Source organism: Ursus americanus, chromosome 3 (genome assembly GCF_024610735.1).
Source record: "Ursus americanus isolate L20-20 chromosome 3, mUrsAme1.1.p, whole genome shotgun sequence".
Classification (NCBI taxonomy): Eukaryota; Metazoa; Chordata; class Mammalia; order Carnivora; family Ursidae; genus Ursus; species Ursus americanus.
The window spans coordinates 11,640,758-11,659,739 of NC_142129.1; the positions used below are offsets into that span (position 1 = coordinate 11,640,758).

The 18,982-nt window shown below is 49.9% G+C and overlaps 1 protein-coding gene across 5 annotated transcripts in view; it reads right to left on the bottom strand.

The window, feature by feature from the left end:
- Positions 1 to 10,410: 10,410 nt before the first annotated feature.
- The window catches only part of CLCN1 (chloride voltage-gated channel 1), a 51,092-nt gene continuing 42,520 nt past the window's right edge, over positions 10,411 to 18,982 (bottom strand). For all 5 annotated transcript variants that reach the window (XM_087860754.1, XM_087860755.1, XM_087860753.1 and 2 more), the window contains one exon: positions 10,411 to 17,023. The gene's annotated coding sequence lies outside the window, so the exon portion shown is untranslated. The remainder of the gene's footprint in view (positions 17,024 to 18,982) is intronic.

An 18,982-nucleotide genomic window follows, 5' to 3' on the forward strand; every position in this document is an offset into this window, starting at 1 on the left:
GGTGTTGGCAGGCAGATCTCTCCCGGGCCTTGGTACACGCAAAGCCCTGCTTCTTTCTTCCACCTTATCGAATAACTAATTCTGCAACTACATTTCCATCTCCTTCTACAACCCCACTGACCTTTTCTTTTCTCTACCGTCCTACTGTCTTTGTCACCAGGATTTCTCGCAGCCACAAGCATGTGTGGCCATGTATGATACTAAGCCTGCAGTGCAGACCTCCGACACGTACGAGCCGGTCCTGGGCCTGTCCCTGTGAAGATCTGCTAGAAATTTGATACTAGATTTTCCGTGCATGTCAGAGATTGTGTCTTGGGCTCTACGGACCCTACCTAAGTCTCATTGCCAACCCTTCAAAAGACAGTTGGCCCTTGAACGACATTGGTTTGCACTGTGCAGGTCTATTTATATGCCAGGCTGTTTTGTTTTGTTTTGAGAAATACAGTACTATACACATAGTTTCTCTTCCTTAAGATCTAGTTAACATTTTCTTTTCTCTAGCTTCCTTTATTGTGAGAATATGGTATATAATACGTATAGCATGCAAAATGTGTGTTCGTGGTCTGCTCATGTTACTTCCAGACATCAGCAGTCTGTTAGTAAAGTCTGGGGGAGTCAGAAGTTATAGGCAGATTTTTGACTGCACGGGGGTCAGGCCCCTAATCCCCACGTTGTTCAAAGGTCATCTATACACCCACTTGGGGAAAAAAGTTAGGAGGATGGTTTCCAGATAGCATCGCAAGAGTAAAAGCCATCTACCCTCTAAATGTCTCCTTAAGGAATGTGCGTGTGCAAAATATAGTACGTTTAATTGTGAGGCAGCTGAACCTATTTATAAATCAAGAATAGAAGAGTGCGTAGGCAGGCTTAGTTTTACTGACAACTAAGAGCATTTGGGATACAGAATATTCAACCTAAGAGTTTTAAGCCAGCTTTTCTAAATACAAGTAGAAACGCTTCAGAGCATCCCAGAAGGACACATTCGCTAAGCCAAGATGTCTCAAGTGTAGCTTCAGGGTCAATGCTATCAGAATGCACTGAATGACCAGCAGCAGCCCTAAGGATTTTTAGGTATTTTCTTAAGTAAGCGATTCGAATTGGCTTTTTCGGGGAGTATGTGTAAAGTATAGCAAGCGAGTAGATGTTCCTACCCAATCGTTTCCAGCGGCTTGGGGCCAGGTGAGAGAGAGAGGATGTGAGAAAACAGGCAGTGACCTTTTGCCACTGAAAACATCTCTACACACCTCCGAGGATTTATATTCACCAAGTCTCAGAAAGTTTGCTTCAAGGGCAACAACTTAAGAAGTTAGAGGCAGTTAAGAGAAGAGAGAAAAACATAAAGGGAGGGAACAGGGGCAATGAATTCCAAAAGGGAAAGAGGGATGTCATCACAGAGTTCTTTCTGTATGCTGGCTGCAGACGGACAGAGGACCGACAATGCTCCGGGCGCGGTGTTCGGTGCTGAGACTACAGCAGGAACCACAACCACCATAACCCCCCCACCACGTAACACCACCACCGCCAATAACAATAGCACGCCGACGTAAAGCTTAGTGTGTGAAGCTAGCCACAGAACTAAGCACTTGAAACATATGCCCCTATTTTGTCCTCACAATAAACCTGTGAGGAATGTACATTATTATCCCATTTTTCAGTGAAGGAAACTGAAGCCAATCAGATGTTGGATTTTTTTTCACCTCCAAAACTAAAAAAAAAAAATTGCAACATACACAAAAAAGAGAAAAATTGCAATGCGAATATTTTATGATTTGAAGACACCGCTGCCTCCCGCTTACACCCTTGCAGTCCCTTATTTCTTCCCTTCGAGAGCCCCAGCCTGGTGCATCGAGAACCTCTTCAGGTCAGCCTCCAGCTCCACGCCTTACTGAAGGACTGTGCCTAGCCGTCTGTCCGTCTGTATGTGTGTACACACGCTCACGCTTGTATATGTGATATATTCTATATCTACATTCTGGGCACTCTGGAGATTTCATACATATACGAGAGACAAGCCTTTGTACCCAAGTGTGAGATGCTACCGGAGGACACGCTTAGGCTATACTTTTGTATAATATATAGTTTTGTATAAGAGAACATTTCCAGGAGGCTTCTCAAAGAGTTGTTAACAGTGGTTGGTGTTATGGTATGGAACTGGGGGCAAGCAGAAGACTTTTATAACTATTGTCTTTTTCTCCATGAACATGCATTACTTTTGTAATTTTTTAAAAGGAAAAGAAAGAAAGAAGAACAATGGCAAGGCCACTGTCTCTTTCCTTCTGTCCAGTGCTCTCTTGCACTGAGTACCGGGAGCACATGGTCTGCAGCTCTCCCCCTCCCTCCAGTATTTACTCCTCTCCTAGTCCCACTTGCATTTCTTGTCGGTACAAAATAAACTCTTGCAGCTGGAATGGCAGACCCCAGGCAGGGGCTGGGTGGGGGCTGGGGAAGCACCCAGCAAGCCCCAGGGAGCTTGATGGCAAAGCCAAGGAAGAACAGAGCCCTGCCCGGCCCCTCCTCCCCCAACACCCCCCCTCCTCATGGAAAGGATGCACTGATCATCACAAATGTCCCCTCTGTCCTCCTTTCTTCAGGGTCAGCCCAATAGGGTGATATCAAAACAGCATCCTGGGCACACTTTTCTCTTCCCTCCCTCATTTCGGTTCAACCAGAATTTACTAGTAAGTTCTGTATTCTAGGCACGCTGGATATAAAGATAAAGCCAGTTCTTGCCTTCGAGGAATTCTCCATCTAGAGGAGAAACACTGAAGTGGATATTTTGGTACAATAGGGTAAGTGTTAAGGTTAGGAAAAAGCTTTCACCCACCCAATAGCGCTGCTTGGTGTGGCCACATTACTTACAGCAGCTGGTGGCGTCCTGGCCACTTAAAACTCATTATGATCATCCCACCAGGTCCCAAGCAGCAGTGAGCAGAGCCTGCATGGGGCATCCGGGGAGCAGAGGTCAGAGGAGCAGTAGAAGTCAGGGCTCCATACACACATCTCCAGGTCTGGGCCAGATAGGCACCCAAAGGCTCTGCAACTTCAGGAAGAAAGAAATGTGTGCTGGTTGTGGGGGGCAGAGTAAGACAGATGGTCAGATGGCGCGGAGTCAGCAGCCCCGGGAGCTGGGAAGGGCAGACAGGAAAAGACCCGGGGCTCCCACAGCAGCACAGGCAGGTTGCTGGCATGGGCGGCAGGGGCAGTAGAGAAGCATCTGCTGTCTTCCTTCTCCCCGAACTCGGGGAAGCCAAAATCAGAGATGGTCTGGCCTAGAAGCTCGAGTGTTTTTGACCGAAAATTGCAGATTAAGTGGCTCTAGAGAGTAAACATCTCAGGAAGTAAGGGGGTTAACTATGGAGAGATAACCCAGCTGCTTGAGACCGAGGAGGACTTGTGTTTCTCTCGAGGTTCCTGCCACCTCCACTCCCTTTAAGAAGATGGGCCTGATATGAAGAAACCCACCAGGCCAATCTGACAAAGGAAGTGGGAACTCCGAGCAAAGCCACAGACCTCATTCAAGCTTCCTCCGGTGCCTTCCTGCCACTGGGTTTATTCACCTGCCATCCAGAGACGCCACCCACACAGCAAATGGACACCCAGGTCCGAAGGAGGAGAGAGGATCCACCCAGAACACAGACATCTTCCTACATAGACTTGGCTTCTCTCGCTTCTCTCTCGCAAGCCAAGAGACAAGCCTTTGTACCCTAGTGCTAGCAGAGGACACGCTTAGGCTACAAGCAGCCCACCCAAGTCCAGCCAAGCTGTCGTAATCTCTGTAGTAGCAGGGCCTAGGAGGCCTCGTGCAGCGCCTGCCACAGAGCCGGGGCCAAGTGTGCATTTGCAGACTGCAAGCGAATTCCCGAACCCTGGAAAGCTCATACTAGATCAGAAAGGCCTGTATTTAAGGGCATTTAAATTAGCTTGAATTGTTCATTTATCCACTTAATAGACATTTATTGAATACCTACTGCGCAGGACTTTGTTAGGTGCTGGAGACATAATATCGGGCAATGAAAGACACGAGCTCAAGCCCTCAGGAAGGGCCACGCCCTTGGAGAGGCTACCAGGGGAGATAAATATTAATCAAATAGTCATAAATGCAACATTGCAGCTGTTTCTAGGACCTCAAGGGAAACGTATATGATGTCTCATGGGAGATGCGATCCGGTGGGGGAGCTTAGGGAAGGGATGGCCAAGCTGAGATCTGAAAGCTAAGGAGTTAAGGAGGCAAAGTGGGAGGGGAGAGGCATTCCAGGCAGAGGTAGTAGCAAGAGCAAAGCCCTTGCTGGCTGAGGGCAAGCGCCGGCCGGCGGGGTGAGCGGAGGGAAGGCGGGCGGGGCGGCCCTGCGAGGGGGCGGCGGCTTCGAGCTCCAGAGAGCCGGAGAGGGGGCGGCGCGGAGACGCAGACCGTACTTTGCCCCGCGAGCGGTGGGGAGCCGCTGCAGAGTTGCAGGTCGAAAAGAATGGCATGAAAAGACAGGATTTTTGAAGATCTCGCTGTAGACGCAACGTGGAGAATAGCAGGAGGGTCCAGTACAGATGTGGACAGACTCAAGGGGGAGGAGGACGCTTGTGGAGGTGGACAAAAGTGGATTGATGGAGGGCTGTTGAGGCGAGAAATCATCCGCAGAACATAGTGATGGCTTGAATCTGATGCCTGGGCAGGGAGGGGAGAGGATGGGGGGTTGAGGAGAAAGACATCGTGGACCCAGCCCAGCTTCTGGCTGGTACCTGCCCAGAGTGGGGTGCTCGGGGCTGAGAGGCGCAGGTCTGGGACTTGCCAAGAATGAGAGGGTGTGCGGTGGGCAGTGGGATATCCCGGACCAGAGCAGGGTGGAGAAAACTCTGAGGAATATCCACGTTTACGAGTCCTCTGCCTCCAAGTAATAATATGAAGCCGCTATTGGCTGAAAATCTCGCCTAGTGAGTAGTTGAGAGGACCTACGATGGACTTTGATGGATGACAGCATTTGTGGGACAGGTGGAGAGGGAGGCGCGACTCTCCGAATAAGGAAGCCCCTCCCCGGGCTCCTCCTCCCCTCCAGCAGGAGTGAAGAAAGATCGCCTCCTCCCCTGGCCACCTGGCCTCCATGTGCTCTGATTGCATTAAGCCCCTTAAGCCCATATGCAGTCAAGGTAAGAAGCCCCAGATGCCCAGCTCACCCCACATCTTCCTCCTCTGCCCAGCTCCTGAAACCAGTGCCGAGGGCCCTTGGGAACTCACAGCCGCTGCCAGCCTGTTCTTCCAGCATTTTCCCCCCACTTGGTCAAACCTGGGTCACCTTTGAGGACACACCTCCCTCTGCAGCCCTCTCAGGTGACAGGAAAAATACCCCCCCCCACCAACTTCTTACCAGTAGCCCTGGATGTGCAACAGATCTCCCTGCTGACCCTCGTTACTACTTCCACACTATCCTCCTTCCCTCCTCCCTAATATCCCCAGCTTTGAGTATCTCATCATCAAACTGTACCACCTACTGCCATTTCTCCTTGTTTCTCAAACATTGTTACGTCCTAGCTCCCTGGCACTTTCTCCAAAACAACTTTGCTATTGAGTCTCGGTGATTTCAACATCACAAGATGACCCTTCCTTCCCTCTGCACCTCTGTCGCTTGCACTTCTCTCGTCCCACGTCTCTGCTCTGCCTCAACCACGATATGCCCTAAACCAATATTGACCAACAGAACTGTGACGTGAGCCATTTATTTAATTTAAAAAGAAACTAAAGGGGTGGCTCAGTCGGTTAAGCATTTGCCTTTGGCTCAGCTCATGATCCCAGGGTCTTGGGATAGAGCCCCACATTGGGCTCCCTGCTCAGTGGGGAGCCTGCTTCTCCCTCTCCCTCTGCGGCCATTCCCCCTGCTTGTGTGCTCTCTCTCTCTCTCTTTGTCAAATAAATAAACAGAATCTTAAAAAAAAAAAAAAAAGAACAGGTCGCAGTAACTTCAATAATAGATTTAATGTAGTATATCCAAAAATTTTATCATTTCAACATGGAGTTGATATATTAAAATTATTAATAAAACATTTTACATTTTTTTGGTGTGTTAAGTCTTGGGGATTTGGTATGCATTTTACCCTTACAGCACATCTTGATTCGTCCAAGGCCCATTTCAGTGCTCAACGGTCATACGTCACCAGTGACTACTGTGACGGACAGCCCATGTCTAAAAGACCTTGCACCATCCCTTCCCAATCACGATTGCAAGCAACCCTCTCTCCAACCGGCTCCTTATATCTTCCCAGTTTACTCCCTTCCTCTAGCTTGACCCTAACAATCTTTGGACCCACTGGGACCTACAATTTATGTCAGCTTTCCTCTTTACCTCCCCCTGCATCATGCCCTCCCCCTACCCAGTTTAAATGCCTCCAGCAATCATGAGACCTACTCCCTCGCACCTGCCCTCAGCTCCCTTGTGCCTCCCACTTTGTGGTACCCACTGGGCAAAACCCAAACCTGGCTTCAGCCAAACTCTACCAAACCCATGCCTCCAGCCAGGCAGCTCCATGGGGCCAGAGGCAAACACACAGCCCTTCTAACCAGTCTTGTTTCAAAATTCATGACCACGAGCCTTCAGGTGCCACTCAGCAGCCCCACTTCCCCGTAAGCATACCAATTTCTCTTGCCCATTCACTTCCTAGTCTTTTGAAAGACTTCGACATCTTCCCTCTCTCGAACTTCTTCCCCGTCCACACCCACCGCTGATGACCTCGCTTCCTGTGGCACTGAGAAAATTGATGAAATAGAAAAGACCTTACCCAGGCTCCCCTGATGTCCACTCCCCAACTGGAGTCTGCATTCCTGCCCTCGCTCTCCTTCCTGTTAGTGTAGTAAATGGCCCATAAAGCCACCACCACTCTTGCACTAGATTCTATTCCTTCTCATCTGCTCCAGGATGTTGCTTTAGCAATTGATGCACTCTGTTGAATTTCAGCGTTTCCTTCTCTCATCGGTATACAGATATATGCTAGTGTTTGCCCCAACTTAAAAATTAACCCCATCCTCCCCTCAGCTACCACTCCATTTCTCTGCTCATTTTCTGAGTTCTGTATACTTGTTATGTCTAATTCCTCTTCTCCCATTTTCTCTTAACTTCCTCTGATCATCGTTTACCCCCAGCACTGTACCAACATTACTTTTCTCAAGATCAGCAATGACCTCCATATTGCCAGTCAATGAACAACTCTTGGTTCCTACTTTTCTTGACATATCAGCTATATTTGATTCCGTTGTTTACTTTCTTCTTTATGAAGCGTCTGTTGCTTCACTCTCTGTGCACCAAGTTCTCTTATTTTCCTCCAACCCCACTGGTCCATACTTCTCGTTCTTCTCGTCTGGCTCCAGCTTATCTGCTCACCCTCTAAGTGCTGGGACTGAGTCCTTGCATCTCTTCTCCTCCATCTATGCACTCTTCTTGCTGACCATACCCAGTCTCAGGCTTCTAATGCCATCTCAATGCTAATGACCCCAAACGTGTACCTCTATTTGGATCCTTCCTATGACCCAACAGCACACACATCCTACCTCTTACTCGTCATTCCCACTTGATTATCTAGTAAACATTTCAAACTAAATATGTCCAAAACTTAACTCCTACTCTTTCCCCCCAAAACTTGTTCTACCCATAATCTTCCCTCATTTGGCTGATAGGGAAGAATTTGAAATTTTTTGGTTCAGGCCAAAAATTTTGGAGACATATCTGACATCTCTTTTTCTTTCGCACTCTGAATCTATGGAATTCTGCTGGCTCTGTCTTCAAAACATTTCCAGAATCTGGCCACTTCTCCCCATCTCTACCACTACCCTCGTGGTCAGAGTCTCCATCATCTCCCCTGATTTACTGCAGCGTCTTGCCTCCCTACAGTCCACTCAAAATATAGATGCCAGTGTTATCCTTTGATCTTATTTCCCATCATGTTACTCTGATCAAAACTCTCCTTTCTCATTTCGCTCGGAATGGAAGCCAGAGTACAAGGCTCTACCCAAACGAGTCCCACATACTCTTTGAGCTCATCTCCTATGACTCATTCTGCTCCAAACACATTGGCCTCTTTGCTTCCCCTCCAACATGCAAGTCACATTCCCACCCAAGAGCCTTGCACCTGCTGTCCCTCTGCTTGGAAGGCTTTTCCCCAGACATCTGCATGGGTCACTCTTTTATCCCCTACATACTCTTCCTCAAATGCCACCTTCTCAGTGAGGCCATCCCTGACCATTCTAGTTAAAACTTCACACATTTGGGGTGCCTGTGTGGCTCAGTCGGTTGAGCATCTGCCTTCAGCTCAGGTGGTGATCCCAGGGTCCTGGGATCGAGTCCCGCATCAGGCTCCCTACTCGGTGGGGAGTCTGCTTCACCCTCTCCTTCTGCCTCTGCCCCACCCCACCCCTGGCTTGTGCACTCTCTCTCTTTTCTCAAATCAATAAATAAAATCTTTTTTTAAAAAAACTACATACATTTAAGTACATACTACAAAACTACATGGGGCGCCCGGGTGGCTCAGTCAGTTAAGCAACCAACTCTTAATTTGGCTCATGTCGTGATCTCAGAGTGGTGAAATCAAGCCGTGCTTAGAGCCTGCTGAAGAGTCTCTCTCTCCCTCTGCTCCTCCGCCTGTGCACCCAAGAACGCACATGCACGTGTGCTCTCTCTCTCTAAAAAAAAAAAAGAAAGAAAAAAGAAAAAAAAGGAAAAGTAAAAAGCTACATACACTAATGCCCTTTATTTATTATCCTCCTTTCCTTCATTTTTCTTCATAGCATTTATCTCCTTAAAAGTATTCTATAGTTAGGTCCTGGGCTTCAATACCAAAAACAAAAAAAACATTACTCATTTAATTTCTACATTGATATCTCCTCCCAACTACTTCTCACTGGACTGTGAACCCCATGAAGGGATGAATTTTGTCCCGTAGCATCTGGAATAGTACTGCCATATAGGTGCTCAAGAAATCCTTGTAATGCGGAATGAACGAATGAATGAAATGAATTAGCAAAGAAAGAAGAGAGAGAAGGAGCAGCCAGAAGGTCAGGAGAAAAACCAGGAAAGAATGTTCAGGGACCAGGGAGTGGTCAACTGTGGAATGCTCCTGATGGGTCAAGTTAATATTAGAGATGAACCCCATCTGGTGACATGGAGGATATGTGAGACCGCTGTGCGAGCTGTTTCTGCGAAGGGAAGACGCCAGATTGGAGTGGGATGAGGAGTGAATGGAGGTGAGGAAATGAGGACGAATGCTGGCAGCTCTTCCAAGAACTTGGGCTGTGAAGGAAACTTGAGATATAGGGAGAGAAAGATCAAGTGGCAAATTCCAGCTCCCACTTTCGAATGCAGAAATTGCTCCCATTTCCTCCCTCAACACAATTTTCCACCGACCATAATAAAATCCAATGTCCACTACCACCACCCACCTCAGTGCTTATAGGTGCAGGAGTCAGTTTGAAAGGAAATGTTGTAAAATGCTAATACTGTAAAAAATAGGTGACGGCTTTGGTTTCCTTCTTTCTGCTTGTATGTATTTAAATTTTTTTCTAGGGGCATCTGGCTGGCTCAGTGGATAGAGCATGCAACTCTTAATCTCGGGGCCCTGAGTTCAAGCCCCAGTGGAGCCTACTTAAAAATAAATATTTTTTCCCCTAGGGGGCGCCTGGGTGGCACAGTGGTTGGGCATCTGCCTTCGGCTCAGGGCGTGATCCCGGTGTTATGGGATCGAGCCCCACATCATGCTTTTCTGCTATGAGCCTGCTTCTTCCTCTCCCACTCCCCCTGCTTGTGTTCCCTCTCTCACTGGCTGTCTCTATCTCTGTCGAATAAATAAATAAAATCTTTAAAAAAAAAATAAATATTTTTTCCCCTAAAACAAGTACCTATTGCTTGAGAAAAACACGTACACACCACCCAGCATTCAAAATTTCCTGTCTCTTTTGGACTTTACTACCTGGGTGGGTCCACTGCCCATTGGCAGGACAATCATGATTGATTTGGTGAATGAACAGCCCTGAAGTGAACACCCACCCTCCCCACCACCCAGGAAAGTAAAGTCTTGTCCCCTTAGGCTTATCACCATGAAAACACCTAAACCAAACAATGACCTGAACATACACGCAAAGATTACACACCCATTCTTTTTTTTTTTTCACACGCCCATTCTTAAGCACAAAGAACAAAGCGCTGGAACTCCTAAGTTTAGAACAATGTTCTCTTCTTTTTTTTTTTTTTTAAATTATATTGTGGCAAGAACACTTAACATGAAATCTATCCTCTTAGAACAATGTTCTTGTTATCTCATTTTACCCAGAAGGAGCTGATCAATCTCATGAGCAAAAGGAGTAGGGGGTCTGAGCGTATTTCAACAGGGTTTAGTGTCACGCATATCTTACATAATAACAATCAGAAAAACAACCCACCGTACCTTTAAGGTAGCATCACAGGATAAGGAAAAGAATGCTAGAAGAAAGATGGAGAACGTGAATTTTGGTCGCCGCTGAGCCACTTAGCCGTAGGATTGTGAAGATCGGAGAGACAAATCTTCCGTGTCCGTGAATCGCTCGCGGCAGACTTGATGTCTAAGGTCGTGTGCAGTTCCAACACTCAGGGACCGGTGCTTAATGCCCTGTCTATCCTCTGCTCTTCCACCGGCAGGAAGACGCCTCTGTGGTCCTCTCTGGACCTGGCTGCCTTGCTTACAGAAGAAGACAGCAGACTGAGAAGGGCAGCGTCCCGCCCGTAGCTACGCCGACCCGTTATGTGGTAAATCCACCATTGAGAATCAGGACCAGTCGCAGGAAAGAAGAAAAGAAGAAAAGGCAGTTAGGCTTTGCAGCAAAAACCAGATCCTTGTCCAAGAAAGCATTTGCAAGACAGATCCATGCTGAGATCTCAGGACATCCCGAAAGTTAAGGAAGGCAGGGGGTTGGGAACCCAGAATGGGGGTATATTCAGGAATCCCAAAGGGGGGGGGGCGGTCAACTGTCAGCTGGTGACAGAGAAGTCTGGCAGAGCCTCAGCCACCAGGCTGTGATTCCCAGGCACGATCGGGGCTGGGTGTGTTGTAAGCGCAGGTGGGGTCTCTCCTGGGGGAGCTGGGCATACTGGTGGAGGCTGAAGGGTGCCAGCAAGGGGGTGAGAGGGCTCCAGAGGCATAATGCGATGTGGCTGCCCCCTCCCCTGAGTTAGCAAATACTGGCCAGGAAGCTATCAGTGGTACTCAGGACCCAGCCTTCCGGTTCCCGGTTCTCCCTGACCCCCCCAGAGGGAGGAGTATGACATGGGCAGGTAGGCTGGAAGAAGCAACTGCCTGGAGTCACCTATTGGATTCCTTCCCTTCTCCATCAGTGGCTCTGGGATATGTGAGTGCCGAGAGTTTGCTTGACCTCTGAAGATCCCATCTGGTCTGGCTCTCTTGCTATGGATGAACTCCATTTTTTTATTGTTTACCAGGCCTCTGGCTCATAGTTGCCCAAACTTCAGACCTGCTCCCTAGGTCCTGGCACCCTGCCTGGTCTGCTGCAGGCTGTGACCTGGACATGATGAAGATAGTATCCCCGAAACCCTGAACATACTTGGGGCCTGCCATGGGAGCAGCGGTGAAGCACTGACATCGTTCTGGGCCCTCTGGACCAAAGCCTCCCCTTCTCTGAGGGAGGTAGGATCCAGTTGGCTTAGAACCACCGGCCTTTCTCATCGGAATGTTTGGAGGGAAACCCCAAATCTTAAGTGATTCTCTTTCAGCCTTTCCCACAGAGCCGCTTCTCAAGGAGAAGACAGGACAACCGCATCCCCTTGAGAAGCTAGAGACTCTGTCAGAGTCGCCAGGGGAACATGTGCTTGGGTACTCTCCTCTGCTGAGTGAAATCACAGGATCCTGTAAAATGTGGGTTCAGTGACGGTGAGCTGCCCACGCAGGGGACTTCGCCTCACACGTGGAGGAGCGTCTCCGGGCGGCGCTGCCCCAGACAGCGAGCTCGCCACCCCTGCCCGCGCTGCCCAGCTCCCTTATCTCAGTACACGTTGCACTGAGCTCACCTTACTTGGATCCCTACTGTTCTGTAATGTTTCCAACTTCATCTAAAAGTCAAGCCAGCAATGACCTATGCCAGTCTAAAAGGTTTTATCTTCCTCAACGTCCCTCAGGTCAGAGATGGTTAAGTGAGGCCTTCCTGGCCCCACCAGCAACACTGAAACCAGAGAACTTTGGTTACGAATGTGTCGTCCTATATAACCAGCTGCCCTGGGCCGTCCCGTCTTCCTCAGCAAACTTGCTCTGCCCAGGAAACACCCCGACCTGGCACAATGGCCAGGAACCTCACCTACTACGGATGCCTCTGGGAATCCCGCTGAAGGTGGGGGTGGGGTGGGGAAGAGAACTCCACAGACCACCGCAGATTCCGTGGCCACTTCCTACTCTGTGGGAAGCCCATTTGCACACCACCGACACCCTCGCATCTGTGGCTGAGCTCTGAGTCTGCTCCTCTGTGTCAGCAACTTCGACCCCAAGCTCCCTTCTTTGTCCTCTTGTTCCCAGAGGATTAAGTAAACGACTCCCATTTGAAAGAATCCCGGACTCCATCAGTGCTGTTCTTCCAGGGCCCATGCTATTCCAGGTACGCTGCCACCAGATAACTTCCTGCAGCCCTTTCCCCCAGTTCTCCAGTAGCCGCAAGCCCACTTCTGGTGCCTTCAGCGAACAAGGCCTCCTGTGAGCCAGTAAGAGCTGCCCCAAGGCTGACTAAACGTGGGGGTGGGCTGAATCACAAACATCACGGTGAGATAGAGACACTGATACAAAACACGGACACTGATAAGTGGGAACCGACACTCCGGTCATCTGTGTCTCGTGACAGCACCAGAGACCCAGAGCAGCGGCTGCAAGTGTCCCTTTCCATGTCAAAATTTAGGAGTGTGGCTAGATCTGTTCCTCTCTTCAGCCCCACCTTCATAAAAGAAAGACAAGAGTGAAAGAATGTGTATCAAATAAAACCCTGAACCACGTAGCTCCAATTATTTAAACACCAGATGAACAAACACATAGAGCTTTTTCCTGCAGCATCCAGGATGAATTTTCTACTTGAGGGGCTGAGTTTATGCTCCAGCTCCTTCTCTTTCCAGCTGGGTAATTTTGGGGAAAAGATAACTAATGGGCCTCTAAGCTCGGAAACTCTGGTTTCTCAACTGCAACACAAAGACAATGATTTCCCTCTGGATTGTTGTAAGAAGACACTGAAAACTCTTTGTCAACTGCCAAGTGATATTTGCATATTACTTATTATCATTTTATTCTCTCTCCCCCATTCCCAGATTTAGTAGATGACCCCGCTTCCTACTTCTCCGGGAAAACAGACACCATCAGACTGGAATCCCTCATCTTCCCAACACCAAACGTGCAACCGACTGGCATCTGCTCCAACTTTCCATCTGCTGGAAGAGCTGGGTCCCTCCATCTGAGCCCAGCCCCCCTCCCTGAGCCTCAGGGTGCATCCCTGGTGGCCGCCTTAGGAATTCACACCTCTCTTGCATCAAGAATCTTCCTCTCCTGTACTTTGAACCTCCCCCTTTCAGTTGGATCTTTTCATCTGCCCTTAACCTTGATCTAGTGTCTCCCATTAAAACAAAAGAAACTCTTTATTAAGCTGCTGTCTTTTTAGAGTTTCCTCTGGATTTGTTGGGGGCGGGCCTGAAGCTTGGGTGTGACTTTTAGTCCTGCAGATAAAAGGGACACATCTTTGTTCTTGAGAACCAAGGCTTCAAAATGGGATGGCAAGTGTCTTGCCTGGTCATTTAAGTTGGTACTATTAACAGGGTTATTAAGCTCCTGCAGAATTAGAGACTACCCCACACCACCGCCAACACCAAAAATACATTTAGAAGCCAGGGATTCTTTTTTTTTTTTTTTTTAAGATTTTTTATTATTTTTACACAATCTCTACACCCAAAGTGGGACTTGAACTTACAACTCCAAGATCAAGAGTCGCATGCTCCGCTGACTGATACAGCCAGGCGTCCCTGAGGCCAGGGATTCTTAAATGTTTTTCTGCCCTGGACTCGTTGGCAATCTGGAAAATCCCTGGCTTCCCTGTCAGAATAATACTAAATACTAAATAAGAAATAATAATACAAAAAGGGAACGACTAATATAAAAAACCAGTTATTATAAAATTGTGATATAGTAATATTCTGCTTCTTTATCAAGGCATTAAATGAGAACTTGTACAAGCAGGTTCAGTAACACTCTAAGTTCAGAGCAGTGATGAACATAAAGGATAGCGTAAGAAATCTGCAACAACTGTATAATAGAAACATCTACGATGTTTATGGGCAGTAAAGACACAGAACGACAGCTCTAATACCATCGTGCTTTGCTGCCTGTACTCATACCTGAAGGAAACGGAGAATTTCAGTTACAAGTCAGCGAACACAAAGATGTAAGTTCTTCCAACCAAGGTTAGGGACTCTGGATTCTGCCCATGGATCCTGGGACAAGAGTTCCTGTTTTAGGGGCATCTGGTTGGCTCAGTCGGTTAAGCATCTGGCTTCGGCTCAGGTCATGATCTCAGGGTCCTGGGATGGAGCCCCACATTGGGCTCTCCGCTCAGCCGGAAGCCTGCTTCTCCCTCTCCCTCTGCTTCTCCCCCTGCTTATGCTCTCTCTGTCTCTCTTTCTGTCAAAGAAATAAATAAAATCTTTTTTTTTTTTTAAAGTTCCTGTTTCATTTTATTTAAGATGTATTTATTTGTTTGAGAGAGAGAAAGATCGAGCAAGCCGGGGGAGCAGCAGAGGGAGAGGGAGAGAGAGAATCTGGAGCAGACTCCTCACTGAGTGTGGAGCTTGACCCTGGCCTCGATTTCAAGACCCGAGCCAAAACCAAGAGTCAGATGCTTAACCCACGGCACCACACAGTCACCCCAAGAGTCCCTGTTTTAGAGGTCCCATTTTTTTCTCTCTTATTTCACAGTAGGCTCCATGTCCAGTGTGGAGTCCAACGTGGGGCTTGAACTCACAACCCTGAGATCAAGACCTGGGCTGAAGAGTCAGACACTTAACCAATTGGGCCACCCAGGCACCCCTAGACGGTACTGTTTCTGAGCTTGGTTCTGTTCTTTCTGTCCAAGAGCTATCCATAGGAGATTACGGCCATGAAACAGCAACCCCAGAGAAGGGGGAAACACCATTTCACCCCGTCGTGTTCCAAAGGGGACCAGTTAGGGAGTATCAATGCCGTACTGGGGCATTCAGCCAAAGTCCTCTATTTTTAGAGTTTGGAAATAGACTCATTAATACTGCGATTTCGTTGAGGGCCAAACTTAACTGATGAGTGAGCCTGGACATCTGTAAAACATAGGTTTTCCTCAGGGAATCCCATACATTACTTGGGATGGAAAGCCTGACAAAAGGCAGGAGAATGTGTGTATGTGATTTTTAAGCAAACATAGATATACTCTAATTCTTATATCACAGCCTGCTTCTTTATAATGTCACAATGTATCATGAATAATTTGTCAACAAACTCAATTATAAAATAGTATCAGTAGCTACACAGTATTCTCTCATAAGCATATACCATAATTTATTTAATTAATCCCCAGGTTTGAGCATGTGGGTTCTGTACAATCTTTCATTATTATGTAAATAGTGTTCTGATGGGTGCTGTAGATTAAATCTTTGTCCACATTCTATTTTTATTTCCTTAGAATATTTCTATAAATGGAATAGCTGTGTCACAATTTAGTCATGTCGCAACAACAGCAATGCATATTTTAAAGATTTTTTGATCAGTACTGTCAAATCGTCCTCCAGAAAGGTTGTTCCTGTCCAGATCAGAACTGGAATCTTTGACCCTGGCTCAGAAGATGCCAAAGAGACTGGGAAAGAATGTCTCTCAATGGTGAGAGGTAAGAGGATCCCATACTAGAAGCAGAAAGAAAGCAGGCCAGCGCTGGGCGTCTGACATTCTGCTTTTCTCTGGTGCTAGAAATACCTTCGAGACAGAATGGGAACCAGGACTGGATCTTTAAGACCTGGGGTCCCTTGTGTTGACTGGATTTCAATCATTTGATAAACCCAGCCCTGTACAGCTGTGCTAAGGGGAACAAGGAACGGGGTTTGCATCCATGTTTGGACCAGACTAATCGTGGGAATACTGGAATCAGAGAGCTCCCCAAAGGGAAAGCAGTTTCAAGTGGGAAGGTGTGAGCAGAGCTGGCCACTTGGTCTGTTACTTCCCGACCTGGATATTCCCATCAGTGCTTTCTCTCCACAAGACACAGGGGTTGGGTGGCACTGCCATAGTATCCGAAGCTGTTTTTTCTTCCTCTTCTCCTTACCTTCTTCTCCTTCCTCTCCTTCTCCTCCTCCTCCTCCTCTTTCTGCTTCTCCTCCTTCTTCTTTCTCCCCCATCTTTTCATGCTCTTTCCTTTACGGCTAGACAATATATTTCAGGAGGGCAGAAACCATATGACACTTCTTTTGCATAACCAACAATAGTAGATATGGGGGAAAATACTTGCTAATTCTTCTCACTGTCAAAATAAGGTATCAGATCTTGCCACAAATTATACTGGATGATTAAAATCTCAGCAGACCTACTGACTACTCCCTCTTCTCTCTCATGGTTTTATAGGAGCAGATTGAATTTATTTCGTCATGCACAGAGACCAAAGATCAGTTCTCTCTCCATAATTCCATCTCCCAGATCTGCAGTTAGATTATTAGCATCTTCTCTCCCATCTTTCCTCTGGATCCCACAGAATGTAGTGGTCTAAAAGGTTAAAAGGTGCATCTATGAGACTTGGTCTTTTGTCCTGTTATACACCCACACCCCCCGGGGACGCCTAGCCAGGTGCCCTGCTCCCTGCCCAACCTCAGGAGGGAAAAGAAACCAGGTGGGGAACAAACATACCCTGGATTAGCATTTGCTGTCATTGGTACTGACCCGGTCTGCTTTTTCACACCTTGCGTTTGCCGGTGTTGCTTAGTCAAGAGGCTCCGTGCCCTTTCTTGTGTCTTTTCTGGATTTCACTTCTTGTCTGCTGTAACGATAATGTTCACTTGACCCCTGCCACGTAGATCACTCTCTCTCTCAATCTCTTACCCACCAGCCCCTTGGTACCAATCTGACCCCTTCTGGCCATCCAGGAGGCAACCCTCCTCTCTCTCGACTGCTTCCTGACATTCATGGTGTCATTTGTCGGAGAAGACCAAGGCTCAGAAAGTTAAATTGGATTTAAAACTGTGCCTTCTAGTCAGTCTCGATTTTTATTTCATTCTAGCTGGGACTGAATTATCTCATTCTCCTCCCCCATCCCCAATCAGGCCTGGAGGCGATGTGCACCAACCCCACACCCATCCCCGAGTTTCCAGCGAGCGCCCGGCACAGGGAAGCTTAGTACACGATCCACTCGCAAAGACTTCGAGATCTGTTTGGGTGGACAAAACGCGCACAGGAAACGCAGAGCAACTGAAGCTGTATCCAATCACGCTCGCGTTTGTGTCCCAGATGCGGCCCCAGGAAGAAAACAAGTGTTTGCGGAATTTGGCGGCCAAGGCCCTTCATCCAAGCTTTATTACACGTCCCCCCACCCCCGCATCCCGCGCCTTTCTCCCCGGGCATCCCCAACGCCGGCCCTCGAAATCCATCCACCAGAACCAGAGGGCGGGCGCTGGGTTCTTTCCCCGGCTCCGGGGACCCAAGGGGGACGTTCTCCGGGTCTCCAGCACCCCCCGGGCACCATCCGGGCCGTCACCTGCGAGGAGCCCCCGCGCGGGCCAGGGGCAGGGCGGGCGGAGGGGAGCGCCGGGAGGTGCGCGGGGAACGCGGCGGCTGGGTCGAGGGCAGGGGCGGGGAGGCGTCGCGCGTAGCCAATCCCCGGGCCGCCCCCTCCCCGCCGCCGCCAGCCGAGCCGGGGCGGGGGAGCCAGGCGGCGGCGGCGGCGGCGGCGGCGACGGAGGCTGCCGCGGGGAGGGATGGAGAGGGGAGGGGGGAGCGGAGCCGAGCGGAGACAGCCGCGGCGCTGCAGAGCGGCTGGGGCGGCGGTGCGGCTCCCGGTGCTGCCCCCGGCGCCCGCCCCGCGGCAGTGAGCGCCCGGCCCCGGAGGCGCCGGAGCCATGGGCTGCATCGGCTCCCGGACCGTGGGTGGGTACCGCGGCGGGGCGGGGGCGGGCGGAGGCAGGCTCGGCCAGCGCCGCTCCCCGGCCCCCTCCCCCACCGCCCCCCGGCGCCCCCCGCCCCGCCCGGCCTGGCTCCCGCACTTTCCCCGCGCTCAGCTCTCCTCCGCGCTCGCCCCTCGCGCCTCCGGGGCCGGACGCCCTCCTGGCTCCTCCGCTCCCTCGTCTCCCTCCAGCCTCCTTCCGCCTCCCTCCCCCCGGCGCGGTCCCTCTCCATCATCTCTCCACCAGCCTCCTCTCCCTACTCTCGCGTCCCCGCGCCCGCCACCTCCAGGCCATCCGCCTCGACCCTGCCTTCCCCAGAGCCTTTCTTCCCCCTCCATTTCTGGGGCAGCCCCCTTCCAAGGACCCCTGGCCTCCGCCTTGAGCTCCCCCCCCGCCTCCCTCTGGCTTGGGTGTTTTGCTCCCACCTCCTTCCCTCTCTCTTGTTGCCTTTTTCTGTCGTTCCTGCCTCCCCCGATTCGCTTTGTTCACGTGCATCTTCCCTCCGGGGCGGGGGTGGAGGCGGGATGCGCTTGGTGCCTCGGGGAGGGGAACTGGGTCCACGCCCGGAGAAAATGGGGCCGGGCTGGGCTGGACAGAAGGGAAGGGCCGGGGGGCGCGGGGAGAAGGCGGGGGATTTAGAGGGATGGACAGGGGTCGGGAGCCCGCTCCCAGAAGGGTGGGGCCGGCCGGCCCGAGGAACCGGGACCTGCACCTGTCGGCGGGGGCTGGCGGGGCGGGGCCGCCTCTTTATTTACCTTGGACTGGGGGCGGGCACAGGCTCCTCCTAAGTCGTCTCTCCCCTCAGCCTTTGCCTTGCTTCCACCCCCTTATCCCCCGCC